The 25,556-nt window shown below is 37.1% G+C and overlaps 1 protein-coding gene across 12 annotated transcripts in view; it reads right to left on the reverse strand.

Moving 5' to 3' along the window:
- The window catches only part of LOC145693591 (uncharacterized), a 506,014-nt gene that overhangs the window by 161,764 nt on the left and 318,694 nt on the right, over positions 1 to 25,556 (reverse strand). The gene's annotated exons all lie outside the window — the stretch shown is intronic.

Raw genomic sequence — 25,556 nt, forward strand, 5'->3', positions numbered from 1 at the left:
AACAGTGGTTTTATTATTCAAATCGATTGCTGAGACTTTTTAAATAAACAGTTACGTTGGAAAGCAGAGTATTGTTCTTTATTTAAGGGGCATTGCTCTTGGTTGATTATTTTAGGTGGTAATAGGTCTGTGGTGATAAGTATAGCATTGTTCTGGCTATAATGTGATACTAATAAAAGTTAACTGTTCGTTTAATAATAATAATAATAATAAGCTGTATGGTTGATAAACATTTTCATCTGTACTTAGAATAGTTGAATTTTGCTAAAGCGTACTGTAATATATAACTTCATATTCAAAGTATCATTTAATATTGTGTATTCTGTGTTAAAGTTTTCAGATTTGAGAATCTGAAAAACGGGGGGGAGGGAGTTTTCACAGGATGAATTTGTATGACTTTCAGTCTCCTTACACTTTACATTAAAAGCAGATGATACGTAAATAAATATTAATTTTAATGCTCCACAGCGTTGTACAGGGCGCAAAATTTCAAAGTGAGACGCACTCGCCAACCCAAAAATGATGGTCGCCAGTAACTCTCACATGCAAATTATGAGATGTTCCCCCTTTCCCCTCCCCGCAACGGCCTTTGGTTTGACAAAGAGATTACATCAGGGCATACCATTTCAAAACGACAATTAGATTCAGGATAATCAATTGAGGGTAGGAAAGGAGGGGCGAATTACAACATTGTTGAAGACTTCCCTTTCCATATCCGTTGTGAAGACTTCCCATTCCGTGTTTTCTCTCGCTCAGTGACAATTATTGTCGTGCGAAACAGAAACTGAGAAGCCCTGTGAGCTTAAACAGAAACCATTCATACTGGATACTTCTCGCCAGCTCTTAAATTTTTAGTCGCCAATGGCGACCTGGCGACCGGAAATTTTGCACCTTGGTATTGTGTATCTAATCCTAGAAGTACAAATGCACCAGAACCAAATGCTGTAATAGTTATTGAAATATGTTAAGATTGGAGCTACGCTGTAGCTGAATGAGGAGTACTCGTGCCTTTGGTGCACAGTCATGAGTTCGACCTCGATAAAATCACATTTTTGGTGTTGATCCAGCATTGAGATGGGTCGTCTTAAAATCTAACGATTTCCTGACTAGAAAGCTAGAAAGAAGAGCATCAATGGGAGCTGATGTGCCAACTACGAATCAGCTTTCTAATAAGTCATTAGTATATAGTTCTTAGTGAGTTTGTATCATCATGGAGTTAATGAACACATTATTACACATATTGTCTTTGGAATATATGTATAACATTTCTTTTTATTTGTATTGATTGTCTTTGATATTGAGTCTTTGATTGTCTGAGTACTAATTAATTAATCAAACATGCTCAGTGGTGGGGTAGCTCTCCCCGCTAGTCTAGTGGCAAGCACGTATGTCTTTGGTGCACGTAATCCTAGGTTAAATTCTCGATGGGAGAGCACAAAAAAGTTATTTCACATTCACTTTCATTGATTACGCTAAAGGACATAAACGTAGGACGTTAAACTAAAAAAAAAAAAAAAGTGGTGAGGCTTTTGCGTCCGGTATACTTCCCAAGCAGGACACGTGAGGATGAACCAAAAATCGAAAGCTCGGCACGCTGTTTTATGAAGTTTTGTGTGGTAATGTATCCATTCATCTCTGTAGTACTTTTCGATTTCCTCTTTCTTATCTTAAATGATGTCTTTGCATCGGGATCTCCATATATTTCCAATTCCATATACTACACTCTCTTACCAGTTCATTATGTAAATACTAGTCCTCTAATAATAACTCTGATTTAGTATTACAGAGACTATAGTAGAATCTCCCGAAGTTACATAGATTTACTTAAATAATATACTCATGTATAAGGGTAAGTGAATTTCGTAGATGTGAATATGTATTTTCTCATGTAACATTCAAGTAGATAATACAGGAGGTTGATCCGTCTATATCTGTCCGAGCTTGAAATCTCACCTACCTTAGAATAAACAACGGGGCCAACGTCAGTCGCCCTCAGTTTTAGCACCATCTGTCTTAGCAATAGCCCTGCACCGTAACTTCCATCCTCGGTTGAAGTACAGGAACGGGAATCTTGATCTATTCATCCTGGCAGATTTCCCAGAGGTCACGGACAGTAGTTTATAACGGCGAGATGCAAGTGCTCTTTTCAATAGGCCAAACCAGGAAAAATCCATGGGACTGGCATCAGTTGACATCGCTGGTATGTTCTGGAAAGGAATAGCCTGGATGCCGGTGTCTGCCTAAATCTATTGCAGAAATCTCTGTAGAACAGGATGTATGTGATGAGGCCTTATCCATAATCACATGGACTTGATTTATTGCTTTTCCATATAGAGGGGGACAGATCTGTATACATAAATTTTAAAAAATGCGGAATTTTTAGGCACCTGCCGAATTATTAACTTGCCTTCATAGCAGTATACCGCGATAGCCAGATATCCCTTCCAGAAACTTGCTTTAGACTGACGGATGAAATCAGGACAACTTTTTCCGTCTCGTGTGGTGCACGTTACGATTCGAGTTTTGGCACAATCTGATAGATAAATCATGCTAACAAACTTCAACTTTTCTCCGGATAGATGGTGTTCTTAGAGGCGCCTGTAGTTGATCTTTCTCTTACTCCGTGGGCCGCACTAAGACATAGCCACGACTTTAAAACATCATCTAGAGATTTAATTTGTCACGTAGGTTGTGGATCACAGTTGACTATGTCACGTGCAGTCATCTTGTCATCACACGTTGTTTAGGAGTGTTTCTGCAGGGCTATTTGGCACAACTTCCGAGTTATGGGTAGAGTCCCTGCAGTATACGACCACTTTCTACTTTCCTTAGTGGGTGAACACAGTGCTGGAACGTCGTGGTTATTATGCCGATTAATTATGTTCTTTGTAGTTGATCTCAATGCACATCCATTTTCCTGCGCTGTTTTTGAACCTATGTCACAGAAAAGTTAGCTTGGAAAAGTGCTACGACGTAGCCTTACCTTGGGAGCCATGAGGCACACGCCACACATACGCGAGCTTGGCGCGATACTAGAGACCTTTGGCTTTGTTTTGCTGCTTGAATCATTCGGATGGGTCGATTCTGTGATCAGGGGTGAATATTTTATTTTAATCGGGGACACACAGACGGATCAACCTTTTGTATACGGTATATATAACACATAGAAGGTTGTAAATGGTATATAAAATAAACAGACTTTCTTTGTTGTGATAATATATTTAGACTATTAACTTATTCGTATACTTTGTTGTATACTTATATAAATAAAATGATATAATTCATAAATACTTCTGTTAATTTTGTATGCATGGGTAACAAATAAATTCTAATCTTCAGTAAACAATGTGCTCTGTTTATTTATTGTCGTGACCTGTTTCTGATTACTATAGACAAAAATAATAATTAAATAAATAAAACAAGAGTTTTAAAATGATCCAAAAATGAATCCAAAGATTGCGATCTTGATCAGTCATTAGTTTTTGGATCAGGGGCCACAACATTTTTGAACGGCACCTAAATCGAGTTTTCGTTTTTTTTTTCTTTTTTTTTAAGAATAAGCACATCATACTGAGTTAAGTGATAGTTTGGGTGTGGCTACACTATATATAGTTCTCCAGATATAAGCTTACAAAAAAAAGTTGCCTAACAGTTAGTTTTTGGATTAGGGGCCAAATTTTTGAACGGCCCCTAAATCGAGTTTTCGTATTGTTAACTTAATAAGCACATTATACTAAGTTAAACGATTGTTTGGGTTTGGCTACACTGTATGTAGTTCTCCAGATATAAGGCTTACAGGAAAATTTTTGATTGAAATATATTGTATCTTTTGTTCAATAAAAGTTTTTAATAACTTAGTACACCATGACTTCAGTACACCATTTATTAGTATTTTTTTTTTTTTTTTTTTTTTTGACAAATTTTGAATTTCACTTCTTTAAAAATATGATTCTTTGTGAACTTCAACATCGGTCATATTTCGAATTTTTTCATTTTGTGAAAGTGTTATAGATTAAAAAAAATTCTAATGCAGTGACACAATATGGGGCTAGTATAGTAAATGTGGTAAAATTTCGTAGTCGGTAGGCTTTTTTATTATTATTATTGTTATTATTTGTCAAATTAAATTTTTCGTGCACACGCCTGAAAAAGTTGAAGTAAACTTCCAGATAGCTATATTTGTGTTTTAAATATATTGATTTGACTCTTATACTGAATGTTGAAGAAATCATTAGTCTTACTGCCATTACCATTTGGTGGTCGAAATATTTCTTCCTTTACTATATTTGCGGTAAAATAGGGTATGGTTACATTCATGACCAGGGGTCACCCATCCTCCAAGGGTTTGGGCGCAACTCTATCAAAATTACAATTCTTTCCTCGGAAATTTACAATTCTTCCCTGAATTTACATTCCCCAAATTTATCATTCTCCCCTTAATTTACCTTTCTTCGCCAAATTTATCATTCTCTCCCGGAAATTTACCATTTCCCCCTCAATTTACCTTAATCGCACAATTAACAATTGGGCAATTTGCGTGGAATTAAGGAGAAATATAGGAAATTAGTCTACTTTCAAAGGCTGTTCCCTGGAGCGATAAAAACTTGGTGCCTTCTCACAGTTGAATAAACTGATTAGGTGCGTAGGTGATTCAGACAATGCATTATGATTTGCATCGCCACTGCTCAATGATTCCAGGTGAAGGACAATCTCAAGAGCGAATTTTGGTGCGAATTAGGCCGAATTTCATGCATGCGGTAGAACCGTGCTTTGCTTGCGATTTGGTAGCGTCTAAAGCCAATCATATACATTTTTGGCGGTAAATTTTGACGTTTTATAGAACAAAAATTTCCAGTCGCTACTTATATTAGTACAGATTTAAAAAAAAAAAAAAAATCATCCCAAAGCTAAATTTCGTGACTTTCATTGCTGTTTTCTGATTTCGTGACCCATAAATACCCTGACGCAAATTCAACTTTTTATATATATAATGTGGAGAATTATGTCAAACATAAAAGTTAAAATATCCTAATTTGTATGGACTCTTAACGCAAAATGCATTACAGCACAGAAAAACACAGAGGGGAAAGAGTGGAGGACTTGGTCGTCATGTACAACGATTTAATAATGATGGACGAAGAAGGAAATCCACTGACTTTTAAGAAATAGACAAGAGGCTGAGTCAAGCATAGATTAAACCATTGCATCGACGAAACTGAGCAGTAGAATCAAAGGTTGGAAAGTCTTAGGTGCAATTGCTATAACTGACTACAACATTATTTGACATAATGAAAAAAAGAAAAATAAGAAATACAAAACGTAGAAGAGATGCCCATTTATAATCCAGACATGATAAACTAGGATAAATTCCGGCAAGTAATAAAATGACCTCAGAAGATGAAACTAATCAAGAAAGCTTAAGTACTTACCATTCTCACAATAAAGAAACAAGACAATACATACATTAAGAGCTGGGAAGATACTATCATATATCTAATGGAAACCTTATTACCAGACGATACAAAAAATTATGAAACATAAATTTGATTAAGAAAATTAATGCCAAAGGCACCTATAGGGGATAATTTAGAAATAGTTAAATCTAGAAGGAAGAAATAATATAAAATTGCTTTTAAAAAAAGGGAGTGGGCCCTGACGAAATTAATGCACAAATAAGTGGGTCCAATATCTAACTAAACTTTTTAATTTATGTTTTAAAAAATGACGAATAAAGAAAAGATGAAAACAATCGAATTTCACAGTTTTAAAAACCAGACCCAAAAAGTTAGAGTCTTTTAAATACAATCAGCAAATTATTCGAACTAACATTAGTAAAAAGAATAAATCAGAAGAGAAATTTAATAAATGACAAATTACAATTTTGTTTTCGAAAAGAAACATGCACAGAATCTGCTATTAAAAAAAAACTATTAAACTTAATTGATACAGGAATGCAAGAGATATATCAAGTAGTCATTTATGTAGATATCAACAATTAATGGTGGCCGATACTCCTCGGAGAATTAAAGAAATTAAAAATAGGCACAACTTGTATGAAATAATGCTGGACGACTGCAATGGCAGACAAATAATGATACAAACTTCAGAAATGGGCACAACAACTACAGATACAAAAGGATGCCCATAAGGATCAATTTGTGGACCCACATTTTGGGATATAATAATCCAGCCCTATTTAAATCAATTAAACAATTGGCACGGCAGTTATGCAGACAACTTAGCGATAGTACTGTCAATACCCTCCAGAAGAAAAATAGACGAAAAAAGAAATGTTCTTTTAGTAAAATTAGATAAATAGTGCACAGAGAATAAACTCACATTATCAGCAAGGTGGTGGTGGACAAACACCGTGTGCGTGGGTTTTCTCGGGGTTCTCCCGTTTCCTCCCACTTTCTTCATTCCACGATTTCATTCATTACTCATTATCACCGTCTCCTTTAGCCTTACCGGCATAACCGTGGGACGTAAAACTCAAAGATTTCATTTTTTATCAGCAAGGTGGGCCGCGGTGGCTCAGTGGTAGAGCGTTCACCTCTGGTGCTAGGGGTATCGGGTTCAAACCCTGCTCCCGCCAAGTGGACTTTGTGGTGGACAAACACTGTGTGCGTGGGTTTTCTCGGGTTCTCCCGTTTCCTCCCACTTTTTCATTCCACCATTTCATTCATATCTCATCATCACCGTCTCCTTTAGCCTAACCGGCATAACCGTGGGACGTAAAACTCAAAAATTTCATTTCATTTTTTCACATTATCAGCAAATAAAACAGTTAAGAGGATTTGGGCAGACCTTACAGAGGCAAACCTTACATAAAGGAATTTAAATCTCTTGGGGTTTGGCTAGGTAAAAGTCTGAATTTTGAAAAACATATCACTGAGTTAATGGAAAAATCAAAGAAAACAGCGAACTTCTAACAATAGTATCTAAAGATTTTAAAACTGCAAAAGGTTAAATTATTTAACAAAACTATTTTAATGGCTACAATCCAATATTGCTCAGGTATTTGGAAACGACAGTTCTTCATCAATAAAAAGCTAAATAAAAATTAATCTGGTTACGAAGACAAATACTAATAACATACATAATAAAGACAATTTCAGCTGAAACCATCCACTACTGACTAATGAAGAACCAGTTCATTTACAGATACTGCGCAGATGTATCAAAACCTGGAGAAAAAAAATAAAATAAAGATAATGGAAATAATAGAAGAATATCTAAATACTACGAAGAAATAGACAAAATAATAAAATTCAAATGAGAGAAAGAATGGAAGGAATCAGGCAAAGTATAAAGAACTAGAGACATTATTCTAGGCCTAAAAACGAGAGAAAGAATGGGAATACTAAATAATGAATTAATTGAATCCCTCTCCGCTCATGGTCTTTTTAAACAACACTGAAAGAAATATTATTGTAATAAATAACGACAATCGTATGTGCGGAAAATAATAAACCCCAGAGCATGTAATAAAGATAAGCATGTAATAAGAGCACATAAAGATAATAATAGAAAGTGAAACAAAATTAGGAAAACTGAAAAGATAGCAAAGCATATTTTTAGAAACCTATGGAATGAAAGAAAGAGATATTAAGAAAATCAGTACCGAAACTGCAGTAAAGTAATAAAGAGTAAAATCCAAACCAAATTTGATTGACAAAGAAAATATACATTCTGATGTTTACCGAGAACATAAAATCTCCACTCTTTGTTTTTAGTGTTGTGGTAGTGTTCTGTTCTCGTGTAGTGTGCTTTGGGAAGAGGAAAAGAAATTAGGAATATATTTAACAAACAAAGGAACCAAGAAAACACAATAGCTTTGTTTTTTTCCAGAGCCGAAAGACGAACTATCACTAGGAAATCTGGAATACTGATTTGTTAATAAACCAAAAGTATACTGTTTTGTTTCTCCTATTTCTCATCATGGTGGAGACAGGTAAAATTAAAAATCACAATAAAGAAACTGCAAGAGAGACACAAGGGAGAAATAAATAAAATCAAGATGAAAAATTAAGAAACAACAATAACAACAAAAGAAATTGCCTAAACCTTATTTCCTACAACCTTTTCTCTTTTCAGATGTTGTTTGTGTCTCTTATGGATTGTTTTTGTAAAAGGAATTAAATTTAAAAATAGCAATATAGGACGTGATTTAAATATATTTTAGGTACAATGCCAGAAATTGGTAGCCCTCGCCTGACCTTGACCTGAGGCTCAAAATAAAAAGAGACAACCAAGAAATGAAACAAGTAGAGAAAGAATTTGGAAAAGAAGCAGGCGAATCTGCCATTTAAAAAGTCCGTATGAAACAGCAAACGCAGATGAAGTGGAGGTCACAGAAAAAGACTGCTGGAAGTTTTTCCCTTCTCCTGAAGATAGAATCTTGCTTGTTTCACCATTTTGTCAGGTACATGCCTTAACAGTTACGATTGTTTTCAGTTCTTCCAATAAACTTAAAATTGTCCTTCAATGAGGATCACCATATACCCTGTATTTTGCTCTTTATGAGAAAGTAACAAAATTGTTAAGTCAAAAAGTCTTCACATGAAAAACACATTATTGAATTCTGTTCTTCGTTTTAATTTTAATATGAGAACAAAAAGCAATTTTGATCGATATGCTCGGCGATGATCGGAGATCGCAAGATCAATAAGTATCGAAATTAAAACCCCTGATTTCAGTATACACTTCATGTTCCAACCATTAACTTTGAGTTATAAATTTAAAAAGTGGGACATCTCACTGAAACATCCTGAACTATAAAAGTATTGTATTTATCAGCGTTGCAGGGAATCACATTATTTTCAACAAAAATGCACTATGAGGCACATCCAAAAAATGTTTCCAAACCGCTCCAAGATGGGGTGAGTACACAGCGTTACACGCTTGCGCATGAGTATAGAAGGTACACATAGTATTGTATTGTATTGTATTTATTTTCATCCTTTTTCATACAAATTGTTCACAACGTGAACGTATGAGTTGGACACGTCATAAGAACACTGAATGCAATATTAAAATAGTGTGAATTTATGTATAAAAAAGGTACAATTTTTCATTATTCTAATTTACACACATCGATATAAAACAACACAACAGTTAATAAAACCTTATATTATAGATATACAAAATATATATACTTTAAACATTATTTACTACAGGCGAGATATTCTTCTACAGAATAGAAACAGTGCTCGAGTAGGTAGTACTTGACTGCTTTATTGAAACCAGATGTTTTGTTTTTTAAAGTGGAAGGAAGCTTGTTATAAATAGTCACTGCCATAGGAAATGTACTATTCTTATGTACTTTTAAACATGAGGACTCTACATGAAGATCAGACGCTTGTCTCGTATTATGCATATGAATATCTGAGTTCAACCGGAAGCTGCTTGTATCTATCTGTATATCTTTTCTTACAAATTTTAGAAGTTCATATATATATATATATATATATATATATATATATATATATATATATATATATATATATATAAACATGGAAGAGGTAAGATTTCAAGAAATTTAAATAGAGGTTTACAAGAAGTTCGAGGTTTACTTCCGGTCATAAACCTTAAAGCTCTCTTTTATAAAACGAATATGGAATTTAGCAGTGCAGTAGATCCCCAGAATATAATATTATATTTCAATTTAGAATGAAAAAGTCCAAAACAAGTTGTGAGCAGAACATGCTGACTGACACTATTTCGTAAAAGCTTTAACATGTAACAGGTTTCAGCCAATTTACTAGATAATTTTTGAATGTGAATTTTCCAATCTAATGTATCTGACACCCAAAGACTAAGAAATTTGATATCCGAGACGTAATTCAACGTTTTGCCGTTAATTGTTACACAAGAGCGTTTTCTTATCTCGTTTTTTACTACGTGAAAGCACATGCACGAAGACTTTGTTGTGTTTAGTATTAGTTTATTTCTATCCATCCAGTAACTGACGGCAGACATGGTGGAATCTACTGCATTACATAACTCAACGTAAGTTTCTCCAGTTACTAATATATTTGTATCGTCAGCATACAGAACAATTTTAGCAGAGTCTAAACATTGTGGCAAATCATTTATATATATTAAAAATAGAATAGGGCCTAAGATGGAACCTTGAGGAACTCCAAATTTTAACTCTTTTGTATCTGAATAACATTTGCTTACTCCCTGAGTGTCTCGAGTTTGACAGTTAATTTCAACAGTTTGCCTTCTGTTGGATATATACGATTTAAACCACTCACCACTCATAAGCATTTCCCCTACTACCATAATCTTGCAATTTTTTAAGTAAAATTTGATGATCAATTGTATCGAAAGCTTTGCTAAGATCAAGAAATATGCCGGTTGTATATTTCTTAGCATTTATTGAATTTAAAGCAGAATAGAGAAAGGAGTAAAGAGCAGTTTCAGTAGACTTATTTGATCTAAAGCCATTTTGAGCAAGAGATATTAAGTTAAAATTATTTAGAAAGCTAACTAGTCTTATATACATAAGTTTTTCAAAAAGTTTAGAGAAGATAGACAGACATGATATTGGTTTATAGTTCGATGTAAGATCTTTCTTGCCACTTTTATATAAGGGCTTAACAACTGCTAGCTTCAATGCCTCAGGAAAAACGCCACTATTAAATGAGTTATTTACCATGAAGCATAAGATATCAGCAATTTCATAAGGGCATTGCTTTAGAATTCTATCAGGAACTTCATCATATCCTGAAGAACTCTTATTTGTCATTTTCAGTGTAGTATTTAAGATTTCCTGACTAGTTACTGGGTGCAAGAACAATGATTTTTCGAGAATATCGTTGTGTCTACTAACGTATTGTTTGCTAGATAGTTTATTGTTCACGTTATTAGTGATAAGCTTTTCCACTTCATTCGTGAAGTAATCGTTAAAAGCATTTGCAATTTCAGTCGGATTTTTAATAATTTTATTTTGACAAGAAACGCTAATTATCTTAGAGGAGGGTTTTCGTTCCCCAGATTCTTTCCGAATAATTTGCCATGTAGCTTTCACTTTATTGGAAGCTTTCCCAATGTAAGTATCATTCTCTAACATTTTTGCCTGTTTTATGACCTTATGTAAAACTCGTCTGTACATAATCCAAACCTGTCGCGAACGCAGTTGTGTGAGGTGAATGTTGAGAGAACTGTGGCTGTGCGCATACAATCTCCAGCTTAGTGCGAGATGTGCGTGGTAATTAGATTCCTCGACGCTTAAAAGCTGCCAGCGTCAGAAATGCACAAGTAGTCATGTGGAGTGTGTGGTCTGGATGTAATACGTGAAGGTATGGACAAAAGATGGTGTAGACAATCTTAGTGTTGTGAAAACTGATTACCACGCATACCTTGCACTCGGTGGGAGACTTTATTGTTCGCAAACATGTTTACCATACTACAGTTCTCTCACTGCTAACTCCACGGAACTGCGCTCGTTTTTGGTTGTGGCTAAATATTCGTCGTTACTCCTGCGAGATCACGTAACCCTTTGACTACTTCTGGCATTTTGGAACTTACTTCTTGGATGCGCCTCGTATTTCTATATTCGTTCCGAAATCACCTACGATAGGATAAACATATACTTCGGATCGTTACTGTACATGTACAATGAGTAGAAAAAAATATTCTCGTGCATGAATGTGCATATACCAATCTAGCATTCATCTGACACCCGACATATTCAATATTTCACGTGTGGTAAAGCAAACTGGGATTTCGTAGTGTGCACTGTCACAGTCCGCTGAGTTGATACAAAGCTTTAATATTATGTTAGATATAATAAAAATAAGATTTTATAATCGAATAATTAAAACTTTAATGACAGTAATGCTTATGTAGAACCAATCCCAATAGGGGTATACAGATTAATATACAACGAAAAATGTTCACTTTAGTTTTTTAAAATAACATTTATGGTCTTCTTTGTTGGTTATGAAGGGGAGTGCTTCCTTCGTTTACGGTTTCTTCAATTTCATCAAGTGATGATTCACAACTACTACGGCAACAACCTAAAAACAGTATATATATAAATAGTTATTTGAATGTCTATAATTACTAAAGAAGCAAACTTTGTTTTAAGATTAAAAAATAGACTAGAGAAAAAAACTAACTTGATATTATTTCGACCAAAATTCTATACCATGTATTCAGTAGAAATAGACAAGCCCATGGTCAAACGATACTTTAGGTCGTGACCTGCCCTCAGGACATATTGGTATTTACCTATATGTTTAAATTAGGTTACCGTGAAAGTAGTAACCGTATGTAGGTCAGGTCACCTTGTATATGTAAAAATCATGTGATCATAATATTTTTACTCGTATGATTATTTTTATGTCATTGTCATCACTTCAAAATCTTCCTTGTCATCAGTTTTTAAGTTTGCTTTTGTCATCGTTTTTAAAATGCTTTCTTGTGTAGAATGATAATATAAAATTTAATTATAAAATGTTATTTTCAAATACATAAATAATTTATGTAAACGTGATTAAAATATTATTTTAAAATATATGCATAGGTATAAGGAGCTCTATATTTATTAATTTCTTTAAAAATTGGTTCATGAATTTTTATAATTCCTTTATTCATGAATTAGTGTAGACATATTCTTTGCTGAGAACAAACTGAAGTTAAAATTATCGGAGAACGAATACTGTTAGAGAATTATAGCGTTAGATGACATAGGAGAAGGTTTTAAGTTGAATATGTAGATCCTCACTTGATCATGTTAATTTTATTATATATGAAAGTTTAACCCGTTTAGGATTTCCACTCAAGTTTAGACTTTCACTCAAACTACTGCTTCCTTACTATTTATCGTAGGATCATGGTTCATACCTCGTTTTTCTCAGGATAGAGCATACTTTCCAACGGTACCACTCGCTTGTCCGTATTATACACCAGAAACGGGACAATCGAAAAAACGGAAGATTTTTCGAAATAAACTTGTTTTTGAAATCTTTCCGCCCTTCTGGCCCGGGCTTGGGATCACGTAGAAATCTGATTTTTTTTAAAGAAAATACGTTATTATGTATATAATACGTGTGCAATATTTCAATGTTGTATCTTTAAAATTGAGGTCGAAAGAAATTTTTGAATGTCTGAAGGTGAGCTATTTTTTCATATATATATATATATATATATATATATATATATATATATATATATATATATATATATATATTTAATCATGTTTACCATACTACAGTTCTCTCACCGCTAACTCCACAGAACTGCGCTCGTTTTCGGTTGTGGCTAAATGTTCGTCGTTATTCCTGCGCGGCCGCGTAACGCTTTGACTACTTGTGGCATTTTGGAACTTATTTCTTGGATGTGCCTCGTATTTCTATATTCGTTCCGAAATCACCTACGATATGATAGACATATACTTCGGATCGTTACTATACATGTATCCTCGTCGCCAAAAGTGCCTTTACATCGCCGTGACGGGTATGTGACAGCGCAGTACATTAAAGAAGGGATGGTTGCATAAGAATTTGTGATTAATTTTGAAGAGTTTTTATTTTGACTAGGAAAATAAAGTAGGTATAGGGAGTAAAGACACAGATTTGAAGCATCAGTGCACTGTCATCTCTGAAAAGATTCGTATTATTGCCTTATATGTTAAGTTAAACACCACAACATCTGTCACTGATAGCGTAGATCATCTTACTTTTTAAAATTGCCTCTGTAGCCTATTTGTCCATACATTAATCTCCAGACATGATGTATAGAGAGGAGAAAGAAAGAGATACAACATCTGTAAGATTTATGTAATTCACTAAGGGACTATAGGAAACGACTAAGCTAATTACTGCTACTAGCGCTTTTTAATCTTCAGGGATTTACTACATGTTCGCAAAACATTATTCTAAGTCCTAAATCTGTGCGTGAATTATTTCGTTCGCCTCACTGTAATTATTTTAGAATGGAAACTGATTACGCTGAACGTGAAAATGTTTCTCGTAAAGCAACGGCCGTAATAAATGTAAATAAGGTTCTCATTATTATATAAAACACATAAGTATTTATTCCGTGTATAGAACAATATAATACAGTAACTAAGCAACATCATAATCACTAACGCCCGCAGGATTTTTTTCAACGGGTGGAGGGGAAGTCCGATATAGAATGTTTCGTTTTATTCCCTATATATATTAACAGTCATAACATTTATCATTGATAGCGTATATCGTCTTTCGCCACTGTAGCTTATTAGTCAGAACATTCATCTCCAGACATGATGTCGAGAGAATAGAAAGAAATAGATATGAACAGTGGTGTAACTAATTTTACTGCGCCCTGGATCGATCGATCATCGATTTACTCATACTCCCCCAGGCCCTCTGCCACAGGTATTTCAGCTGCTGCGTTATATATATGGTTCCATGTTAGAAGGGCCAAACAAAAGGGCAAAGACAGAAAGACCCGAGTCAAAAGGGCCCTGCGTCAAATGGGCCCGGGTCGAGATGGCCCCCTCGCTACAAAAGGGCCCGAGTCAAAAGATCTCCGCAACAACAGGGCACGAGTCAAAAGACCCTGCGTCAAACGGGCTTGGATCAAAAGGGCCCGAATCAAAACGCCCCTCATAAAAAGGACCCGGGTCGAAAGGTCTCCACAACAAAAGGGCCCGAGTCAAAAGGCCCCGAATCAAAACGACCCTCATAAAAAAGCCCGAGTCAAAAGGGACTCCGCTACAAAAGAGCCAGAGTCAAACGACCCTGCGTCAAAAGGGACCGAGTCAAAAGTGGCCGAATCAAAACGCCCCTCATAAAAAGAGTCATAGTCAAAAGGAGCCCACGAGAAAAGGATCCGAGTCAAAGGCCCTGCGTCAAATGAGCCCGGGTCAAAAGGGGCTCTGCCACAAAAGGGTCCGTGTGAAAACGACCCCACATCAAAAGGTCCCGGGTCAACAGGTCTCCACAACATAAGTCCCGAGTCAAAAGGGCCCGAATCAAAACGCCCGTCATAAAAAGGAGCAGAGTCGAAAGGGCCCGAGTCAAACGGCCGTAAGTCAAAAGGTCGCGGATTAAAAAGTCCCTAGTCAAAAGGGGCCAAATCAAAATGCACCTCAAAAAGAGCCCGGGTCAAAAGGGTTCCAAGACAAAGTTACCTGAGTCAAAAGACCCTGCGTCAAACGGACCCGGGTCAAATAAAACCGGAGTCAAACGGCCCCGCGTCTAAAGGGCCCGGGTCGAAAGGTCTCCTCAACAAAAGGGCCCGAATCATAATGCCCCTCATAAAAAGGAGCCGAGTCCAAAGGGGTCCCCCTACTAAAGTGGCCGAGTCAAACGGCCGTGCGTCAAAAGGGTGCTGGTTTAAAGGGCTGGAGTCAAAAGGGGCCGACTCAAAACGCCCCTCATAAAAAGAACCCAAGTCAAAAGTGTTCCATGACAAAGGGACCCGAGTCAAAAGGCCCCTCATCAAAAGGGTCATAGTCAAAAGAGTCTCCCGACAAAAGACCCGAGTCAAAAGGACCTGCATTAAACGCGCCTGCGTCGAAATGGGCCCCGCTACAAAAGGGCCCGAGTGAAATCGGCCCCACATCAAAAGGGACCTGTTCAAAAGGTCTCCACAACATAAGGGCCCGAATCATAATGCCCCTCATAAAAAGGAGCCGAGTCCAAAGGGGTCCCCCTACTAAAGTGGCCGAGTCAAACGGCCGTGCGTCAAAAGGGTGCTGGTTTAAAGGGCTGGAGTCAAAAGGGGCCGACTCAAAACGCCCCTCATAAAAAGAACCCAAGTCAAAAGTGTTCCATGACAAAGGGACCCGAGTCAAAAGGCTCTGCGTCAAATGGACCCGGGTCAAATAAAGCCGGAGTCAAACGGGCCCGCGTCGAAAGGGCCCGGTCGAAATATTTCCTCAACAAACGGGCCCGAGACAGATGGCCCGAATCAAAACGCCCCTCATCAAAAGGGCCCGGGTCGGAATGTCTCCGCAACAAAAGGGCCTGAGAATCGTTTGTTAACACAACGCAAAAATTTTAGATTTAGATAGCGATAATAAACATAACAATTATAATGATGTCTGCAGAACTTTTGTGTATACTGGTACGGAATGACAACCAACGTCAGTAACAGAGGCGACTCTTGAGGGAAGTGACATTGGTAAAAATTAACATTTTACGAACGCAATCCACAAGAAGTTAACTGCACAAATGTATGATGGAATTTCATTTACGGTGGAAAACATTAACGGTCTCAAAACAAAAGATCAAACAAAACTAGTGATGAGCGCAAGAGTCTTGGTCTTGCAGTTTTTGCAAGAGTCTTGCATGCAAGACCAAGACCAGGAATCCCGATGCAAGACCAAGACCAAGACCAAGGGGTGCAAGACCAAGACCAAGACCACACCTGCAAGACCAAGACCAAGACCAAGACCAAGACTCTTGCGCAAGAGTCTTGCACAAGTACCGTTTCGGTGGTAGAGTAGTCACATGTGGTTATACGGGTCCCTGGTTGGATTCTAGCATGCGCCATGGAAACTTTTTAGTGGGCAAACACCGTGGGCGTGGGTTTTCTCGGTAGAGACCTGCATGGGCTGGGCCTTGCCCGAGACCCGAAGCCCGGTCCTACCCGCGGGCCGGGCTTGGGCGGGCCGATTCTATTATTTCTTTGAGTCGGGCCGGGCTTGGGCCGATTAATTGCAATTCTTTAACCCTCGAGAAGTCGCGCTGAAAAAGTAACGCGAGTAGTCGCGCGCGGTCAAATGGACCGAACGAACATAATGTGTTGCAAAAATCGTTTTAAACAGTTTTCTTGTATTAGAAACGTAATTTTGTATATTTTCTGATTAAGAGGGAATAACATTTTTATTATTATAATAAGTTTTACAGTAATAACTATTAGAGAAACCTACAACTAGACATGTTATTTTTTTATTTCTCATTTGGAATAAAATGTTTTTGTCGTTACATATTTCTTTAGATAGATAGCTACGCACTGGTTTTATTGAAAATTCTAAACCTGATGATGATCTTTTGTTTTTGTCAACTTTGGTTCGTCTAAAATTAGAAATGCAATAGTAAATTAGTTAAAAATATACTATATAAACATAACAATAAAACAAAGCTTCACAGCGCATTTTACATTGAATTAGAGCTCAGTCGTAGCTTAGCGGTTAGCATACACGCCTTTGGCGTGGGACTGCCGGCTCGATTCCCGGTGGGACCTCATGTGGTTCGGATCCTTCGTTAAGCAGTAGGTCCACGTCTTACATAGCCTTGATGCTGAAAAGGGCGCTAAATTGAAATCAAATCAAATTTACATTGAATTATTTTAAGGTCCTGTTATTTTGAAACTTCACCTATACAGCACTACATTGAATTATTTTAAGTTATCTTCAAATTTACACTGTTCTACACTTCGTCGTCGCTTATTTCGTCCCCTCTTGCTCTGACTACATTCGGGGAATCGCTGGTCATTTCTGGGTCTTCAGATTCGCTCGCAGACTCCTCACTTGACCTTTCGTGTTCACTCATACATAAATATTCGTTATGATCTTCCTCAGACAAAGCTTCCACGAGATCATGTCGGCTGATTTATCCAAATAGTCAATCCCTAACATTTCCCTCCGTTGTTTTAAGCTGTTCAGTTCGAATTTTCTCTTTTCTCATACTTGGTATCAGTTTGTTAACTCTGTCGACCTCTCTTCCGTCCATTAAAATAATATTTATGTTTATAAAGCTTAAACACCTCCAAAGCAAAGGTCACGTGCAGAGCAAAACACTGAGAAAAAACATTACACGGTTAGTCGCGCGCGGTGGAAAGCACCGCAGAATCACTAAACAATCACTAGTACTTAAACTAAACAACGGATAACGGAGTGATTGAGCAGGAATGTTTGGGAAGGTGAGGGGCAAGATTAGCTAGACGGAGAAGTCTGTCGGACAAACAGAATGGACACACGATCGAAAATAATTTCCCTGTGGTGCTTTTGACCGCGGCGCGACTACTCGAGGGTTAATAATTATTGACATTCGTTAAACGATAATTAGAATAAAGGCAAATGTTGAAGAAGTGTGCCCGTGAAAAATGTTATAAAATGAAACTTCGAAAATTTATCGGGCCCGGGCCGGGCTTGGGCCAAGAATTTTAAAAAAACTTATAGGGCCGGGCCGGGCTCGGGCCGAAAATCTGCAAAACGTTTCGGGTCCGGGCTGGGCCGCGCCTACATACATTCGGGCTGGATTGGGCTCGGGCCAAAAACTTCGGCCCGTGCAGGTCTCTATTTCTCGGTGTTTTGATGTTCCCTCCTACTTTCTTCAATCCACTATTTCATTCATTTCTCATGAATACCGTCTCCCTTAGCCCCAATGCATAATCGTGGAACGTTAAACTAGATATTTCGTTTCGTTTTAAAACATATTAGTGGTGTTTTTCTTCCAAAACTAAAGTGAAATGTAGTATTGAACATTGGTGATACCGTACACCATAGGTGTCGACTACATGGGTATGGCCTTGGCTCCCAGACTCAAGCATCCGTTGGGAATTTTTAATGTGTGCTCATAAAATTAATATCGAAATAACATTTTCATGACATTGAAAAAACTTAATACATGTAACCGCAAGTTTGATTTCATGGGCGGATGCTTATACGTTGAATAATTGTTTATCAATATAACTTTTAGCATCCTTAAGTATACGACACATCGAGGGTTGAGCGATATAACATTATCCTACAACAATAAATCTGTCGTAAAATTGAAAGTGACTATTTTTGTGACTCCTAATCTCTTGAACCACCCAACCGATCTCGATCAAATTTTCAACACAGATGGAGTTTGAGCCTGGGAGTGTTTTCATCATTTCACTTTGACGGTAAGCTTAGGAAAGGGGAGAAGGGGGAGTTATATAATAATAAATAAAACTTAACAACTTCAACCAAACGAGTAATCTCGATCAAATTTTTAACATAGAGGAGGTTCAAGCCTGGAATGTTATATGTCAGTTCACTTTGGTGGTAGAACCTAGGGGGAGAAGAGTTGAGTTGAGTTGATTTTAGTTTAGCGTCCCTTTCAGCAGCGAGGCTATATGAGACGTGGACCTACTGATTAACGTGGAATCCGAACCACATAAGGGGAGAAGAGCGAAAGGGTATATATATATATATATAACTTAATAATTCTTGAACCACCTGACCGAACTCGATCTTATTTTAAGATAGATGAGGATCGGGCCTGAGATGGTTTTTATCAAATCACTTTGATCTTGAAGTTTCGGGGAGAGGGAGAGGAAAGATATTTAAAAATGATGGAAAATGACCGACATTGAAATGGAATCTATAGTTTTGGGGACCGCTAAGGTAAACAATGATACTTCCGGTGCTGTTTAAATCAAAATTCAGCCCCGTAGCTTGGCGGAGGGGAGGGGAGACATATAAAAATGATCGAAAATGGCGAATATTAGTGTCGAATCCATAGTTTTCGAGGTCGCTGAGTTGAATATTGAGACTTCCTATACCATTTACGACCAAATTCAGCCTCGTAATTTGGGGAAAAGGGAGATGCATAATAATGATTAAAAATGACCAAATATTAGTGCCGAATCCATAGTTTCGTGGTCTCTGACACGAACAGTGACACTTGTGATGCCGTTTAAATCCAAATTCAGCCCGGCAACTTGGGGAGGAGGAAGAGAGGGAAACATAAAAATAATCGAAGATGACCGATATTAGAGAGCGCTTTACTAATAGTAAAAAAAGTGATTGACTAACGATATATATATATATATATATATATATATATATATATATATATATATATATATTATCATTATTATTATTATTATTTTAGTTTAACCCAACAAAGTAGATACTTGATGCTAGTAATCCATATTCACAAGTGAGACTTCAAATAACTTGGAGTTTGATGCCCTTATTTTGTATTTCTAATACAGGTCAACAGTATTTATATAAATTGAGTCTACACAAAAGACATAGACAGTTGAGTCGTTTTCAGTTTTCCCTCAAATTATTCTAAAATATTAAGAGGTTTGATTATAATAATTATTATTTTAATTTTCTTTCCCTCTTTTTTTTTTTTTTTGTCAATATTGCTAAACATATCATCATCATAATAGCTATTCTGCTATTATTGGCATGTTATTTGCTTCAACAGACAAGGTTTGACGTTCGGTGGTCCTCAGCTGGTCTCTTCGTCTTGACGTGGCAATTTTCTGTTTCAATACCTTCCTTCAACTAGTCTGCTTCGCTCCCTTCCTCTTTTTCCTTCCACAATACTCTCTAGCACGTCCCTTGTAATACAGTTCCTCGTCAGCCAATATATTAAACAGTTCCCTTTCCCCCTCTTAACAATATCTAAAATTCTTCTTTTTTTCTCCTACTGCTAATATTTCTAACACATTCGTTTTCGTTCAACACGGCTAATTCTCTCCTTTTTTCTCCATGCCCATGTTTCGAAAGTCTGCAATTTTTTCATCGCTTTTGCGTAATGTGAATGTCTCTGCCCCATGGAAATGAAATGAAATCTTTGAGTTTTACGTCCCACGGTTATGCCGGTTAGGCTAAAGGAGACGGTGATAATGAGTGATGAATGAAATGGTGGAATGAAGAAAGTGGGAGGAAACGGGAGAACCCCGAGAAAACCCACGCACACGGTGTTTGTCCACCACAAAGTTCACTTGGCGGGGGCTGGGATCGAACCCGGCACCTCAAGCACCAGAGGTGAACGCTCTACCACTGAGCCACCGCGGCCCCCTCTGCCCCATGGAGTACATATTGGAATCAGTAAAACAAAAATTCAATATTTAATTGGAAGTTTGTTTAATACAAGAATTAGCTAATCGTGGTTGGAAAGAAAAATCTGACGCCTTTAGAGTGTAAAAATAATTTTGCAATTCATGGTATTTCAATAATCTGTGCCGTCTGATTTTCTTTCATGCGAAACAGGGGTAGCCTCCTCAGTTTGGGAACCAGTGGAATGTTGGATCTGTTAAAAAATATATATATAAACAGATTACGAAACCCTGTGATTTAGGCATATCTTATAAGTAGTGAAGCGTGGGCACCCATTAAAAAAAATAAAGGTCATAACCTATGTTGTACGCTATCATACTTACACGACGTTAAATTATATTACATTTAGAAACATACATTGTATTTCCGTTACTACTGGTGCTTTGTAGAGTTTATTATCCCTTATATCCATAGTAAAATTTACCTATGAAAAGCTTGAGATTTCTTAAATGCAAAGAGCTCCTCCGTGGCTAAGCGGTTAGCGTACGCGCCTTTGGCGTGGGAGGCCCGGGTTCGATTCCCGGCGGGAGCTCATGTGGTTCGGATTCCACGTTAATCAGTAGGTCCACGTCTCATATAGCCTCGCTGCTAAAAGGGACGCTAAACTAAAATTAACTCAACTCAACTCTTAAATGCAAGACTTGCAAGACTCTTGCATGCAAGACCAAGACCAAGACCAAGGGTTCCAGTGCAAGACCAAGACCAAGACTCGATGTGCAAGACTAAGACCAAGGCTCGATGTGCAAGACCAAGACCAAGACCTTGCGTTGAGTTGAGTTGAGTTGATTTTAGTTTAGCGTCCCTTTCAGCAGCGAGGCTATATGAGACGTGGACCTACTGATTAACGTGGAATCCGAACCACATGAGCTCCCGCCGGGAATCGAACCCGGGTCTCCCACGCCAAAGGCGCGTACGCTAACCGCTTAGCCACAGAGGAGCTCAGATCAAGACCTTGCATTTGCTCATCACTAAACAAAACACATCAATCACTTTTTGTTCATTGTTATGCATATTGTGATTATTATTATTATTATTATTATTATTATTATTATTATTATTATTATTATTATTATATTACTTTTATTATTATTACCATTTTTATTAATAATAATATGCAAGGTCAGTGGTAGCCCATGCCTTCAAACCAGTATACGCCACTGTTTGAAACTATGAAGTCTACATTAACATAGGTCGTCTTTCGATTATTTTGTGTTCGAAGGTGTGCATGGGTGTCTTACCCCTTCCCCCAAAGCATGAAAAGCAAACACAGCCAGGGGCAGAGAGAGAGACACACACAGAACACACAGCTCGCTGTGTACCTGCAAGAGACCTATGGGTAACTATAGTTGCCCTCTTGTTACAAGGTGTTGAGTCAGGTAGTATCAAGGTCAGTTCCTGCAGTTGAACACGAAGTTGACTGTTAGAAAACAGAAGCATATAACTAGTCTCATCTGTTTACTTTTCACGAATATTTTTCACCTTCATGTGTACAGATCACGTCTGGCGTACATTTAAAAGGCATGCTGTGTCAAGTATATATTCTCAAAAAGATATGAGTACTCAAAAGGCAAAAGCCTGTAGCTACTTTTGTTTTCCTTTTTCCATTAGCGTGGAAGCGTTGTTTCAACATCCTTCTTGCGGGAGCTCATGTGGTTCGGATTCCACGTTAATCAGTAGGTCCACGTCTCATATAGCCTCGTTGCTGAACGGGACGTTAAACTCAAAATCAACTCAACTCAACATCCTTCTTGTAGCTTGCTTAGCACTTTCACTTCATCTTTTTAGTTGAGCTTTCGGCTATGAATACTAGGGATGGCCACATTTTTTCGAAAAATACTTTTTCGAAAAATGAATTTTTCAAAAACGAAAATTTTTTCGAAAATACGAAATTTTTTTCGAGAAACGAAAAACGATTTTTTTTTCGAAAAAACGAAAACGAAATTTTTCCGAAAACCGGAAAACGAAAACTACCGAAAAACGGAAAACGGATAATTTTTGTAAAACAAACTGAGTTTATTTCATTTGTTAGTACTTCCAAACTATAGTATACTATGCATACGTATAGGAAGTCTTATAGAAGGGCTATGTTCATCTGTCTGCCTATCCATCCGTTCGTCTGTCAGCTGGTATCAGAGCAAGAGCGGCAAGAAATAGCGAGAAGCATACATGTAAGTTTGCAACACGAATAGATTCATCTAATGCATTTGACTTTTATTTAATAATCCAGAAGTGGTAGAGATCTATCGCTTTCTGCTACATTGTTGATCAACACAGAACACAAACGGTAACATATAGAAAGACGCGATTTTCCAGAACCAATTCAGTGTCCCAAGAATATATTCAATGTTCGCCCTTATTACACTTGCAGCTTAAGCTATGCATAAGTGTCGAAAATCTTGAGAATGGCTTTGTCCGTCTGTCTGTCGAGAGGTGTCAGAGCAAAACAGTAACAAATATTGAGAAGTCGTTTCTTGCGGTCGATTTAGAGCCCCTAAAATAGGTTCGATCTCCTAAATTAACCCTCCATTTAAAACCGTAAGTGGTTCTAATACCATTTTTGGTTTCAATTTGTATCGCTATAGAACGAAAATCGTAATAGATAGCGAGAAGCGATTTGTTGCAAACAATTTAGCGTCTTAGACAACATACAACTATCCACAACATTTAATCAAAACCAGAAATTGTTTATATTTACTATTATTTCCGGTTTTAATACTGAATTACGAGATATCGAGATGTAGATTTTGGCAATCGATTCAACTACCTAGAAATAGCTGTACCTTTTCCATTAATCCTCTATTCAGATCGGAAGTTGTTTAAAATCATCATTTTCGGTTTAACATTGATCGATATAGAACAAAAATGGTAATAGATAGCCACAAGTGTTTTTTTTTAAAAAAAAAAAACGAATCTATACAGCGTCTCAAGAGTATATAAGCTATATATCATCTCAACGCACAATACTATCGAAATTGAAAGTGGCTGAATTTACTAGTATATTCAATAGGGATTCAATACGGATTTTTATAAAGCAAAAGATTGAAGAAATAGTGATGCGGTTTTTCGCGATCGACTAAGCGTTCTAAGAATAGACTCTACCTTCTCCCTTGATCTCTATTCACACCAGAAGTGGTTCAAATTAACGATTACAAGTTTCAACATTAATCGCCACAGAAGAAAATTGGTAATAAATAGCGACAAGTGGTTCATCTACAATCGATTCAGGTTCTCAAGAGGAAATACAATTACAATCCACAACACTCCACAAAGGCAGAAATGGTTGAAGGTTATTACTATTTTTGATTTTATAGGTAATACTAATTTCCATAGAGCAAAATCGGTCAGAGATATCGAGATGCATTTTTCAAAATTAATCCAGCATCCCAAGAATAGATTCCACCTTGTTCGATAACACTTTATTTGAACCGAAAGTGTTCAAATTAACCATTTCCGGTGTTAACACTTGTCGCGATAAAACAAAATTGTAATAGATAGCGACAGGATTTTCTGGAATCAATTCAGGGTTTTAAGAGAACATATCTTCATAACCTGCACCACTCTTCTGAAACGGAAATGCTTGATATTTACTACTGCTTTCGGTTCCAATACTTATATGCTTAGAACAATAACTATAAAAGATATCGAGAAGTTCTCTGAAATCGATTCAGCGTCCTAAAAATAGATTCCGTCTCCTCCCTTAACCCTCTATTCAAGCCGGAAGTGGTTCAAATTAGCCATTCCTGCTTTCAATCTTTATCGCCATAGAACAAAAACGATAAGTGATAGCTAATAATGGCTTTTTGATATGGATTCAGCATCCGAGGAACAGATTCTATCTTTGATTTTATTAACCTATTCCAACCAAGAGTTTTAGTTGTGCTACTTGTTGTACTGAAGTTTTGAATATTCAATTCGCATGGATTGCAAGTCTGCCTCAGTTTTACACTGTGAAACGAATCTCATTTGTTTCTCTACAAAAACAGGAAAAAATGTATCACAATCAGGGGGGATCCAGGGGTCGATCGCCGCCCAGAAGAGAACACTCCTATTTTATATATAAATAAAACCCATCCCAGAGTTGGAGCTCGTAAAAATAGCTCTAAGTAGCAGTATTACAACCCCCCCCCAGAAGTCCGTCCTAGATCCGCCCCTGATCACAACTCCCGGTTTCAGTATTGATCATCATAGAGCAAGCGAGAAGCATGAATTCAGTACCTTCGCAATAGACTATGTCCAAGTTTTATCCTGTGGTAGAAATTTACTACTACTTCTAATTTCAATAGTGATCACCATAGAGCAAAACTAATAAGAGATAATGAGATATGTTTATATATATGAATCCAGGATTCGAAGATTGTCATATCGATCGCTATCCCTCTATGTAAACCGGAAATAGTGAGAAACTACCATTTCCGATTTCATAGTAAAGAAAAGGCGATAACCGGAAGCAGTTTTTGATATGGATTCTATGCCACAATGGTAGTTTCCATCTCTAAGTTTAATGCAACCGAAAGTGATAAATACTTACTATATCTCTGGTTACAATCTTTCTTTCTCATAGAACGAGAGAAGTACTAGGAAGCGACAAACGTTTCTTTTCAATATATAATTTTATAATTCCAAGAAAAGATTTCAAGCCCTGCAACTGGTCTAGTGGCTAGCGCGTATTCCTTTGATGCACAGGGTCCCGAGTGGGAAAACATTGAACGTGTTATGGTGGTTCGGATTCCACTTTATAATGTAGGTCCAAGTCTTGTATAGTCTTGCTCGATTCTGAAAA

Source organism: Thermobia domestica, chromosome 8 (assembly GCF_964235325.1).
Source record: "Thermobia domestica chromosome 8, izTheDome1.hap1.1, whole genome shotgun sequence".
Lineage (NCBI taxonomy): Eukaryota > Metazoa > Arthropoda > Insecta > Zygentoma > Lepismatidae > Thermobia > Thermobia domestica.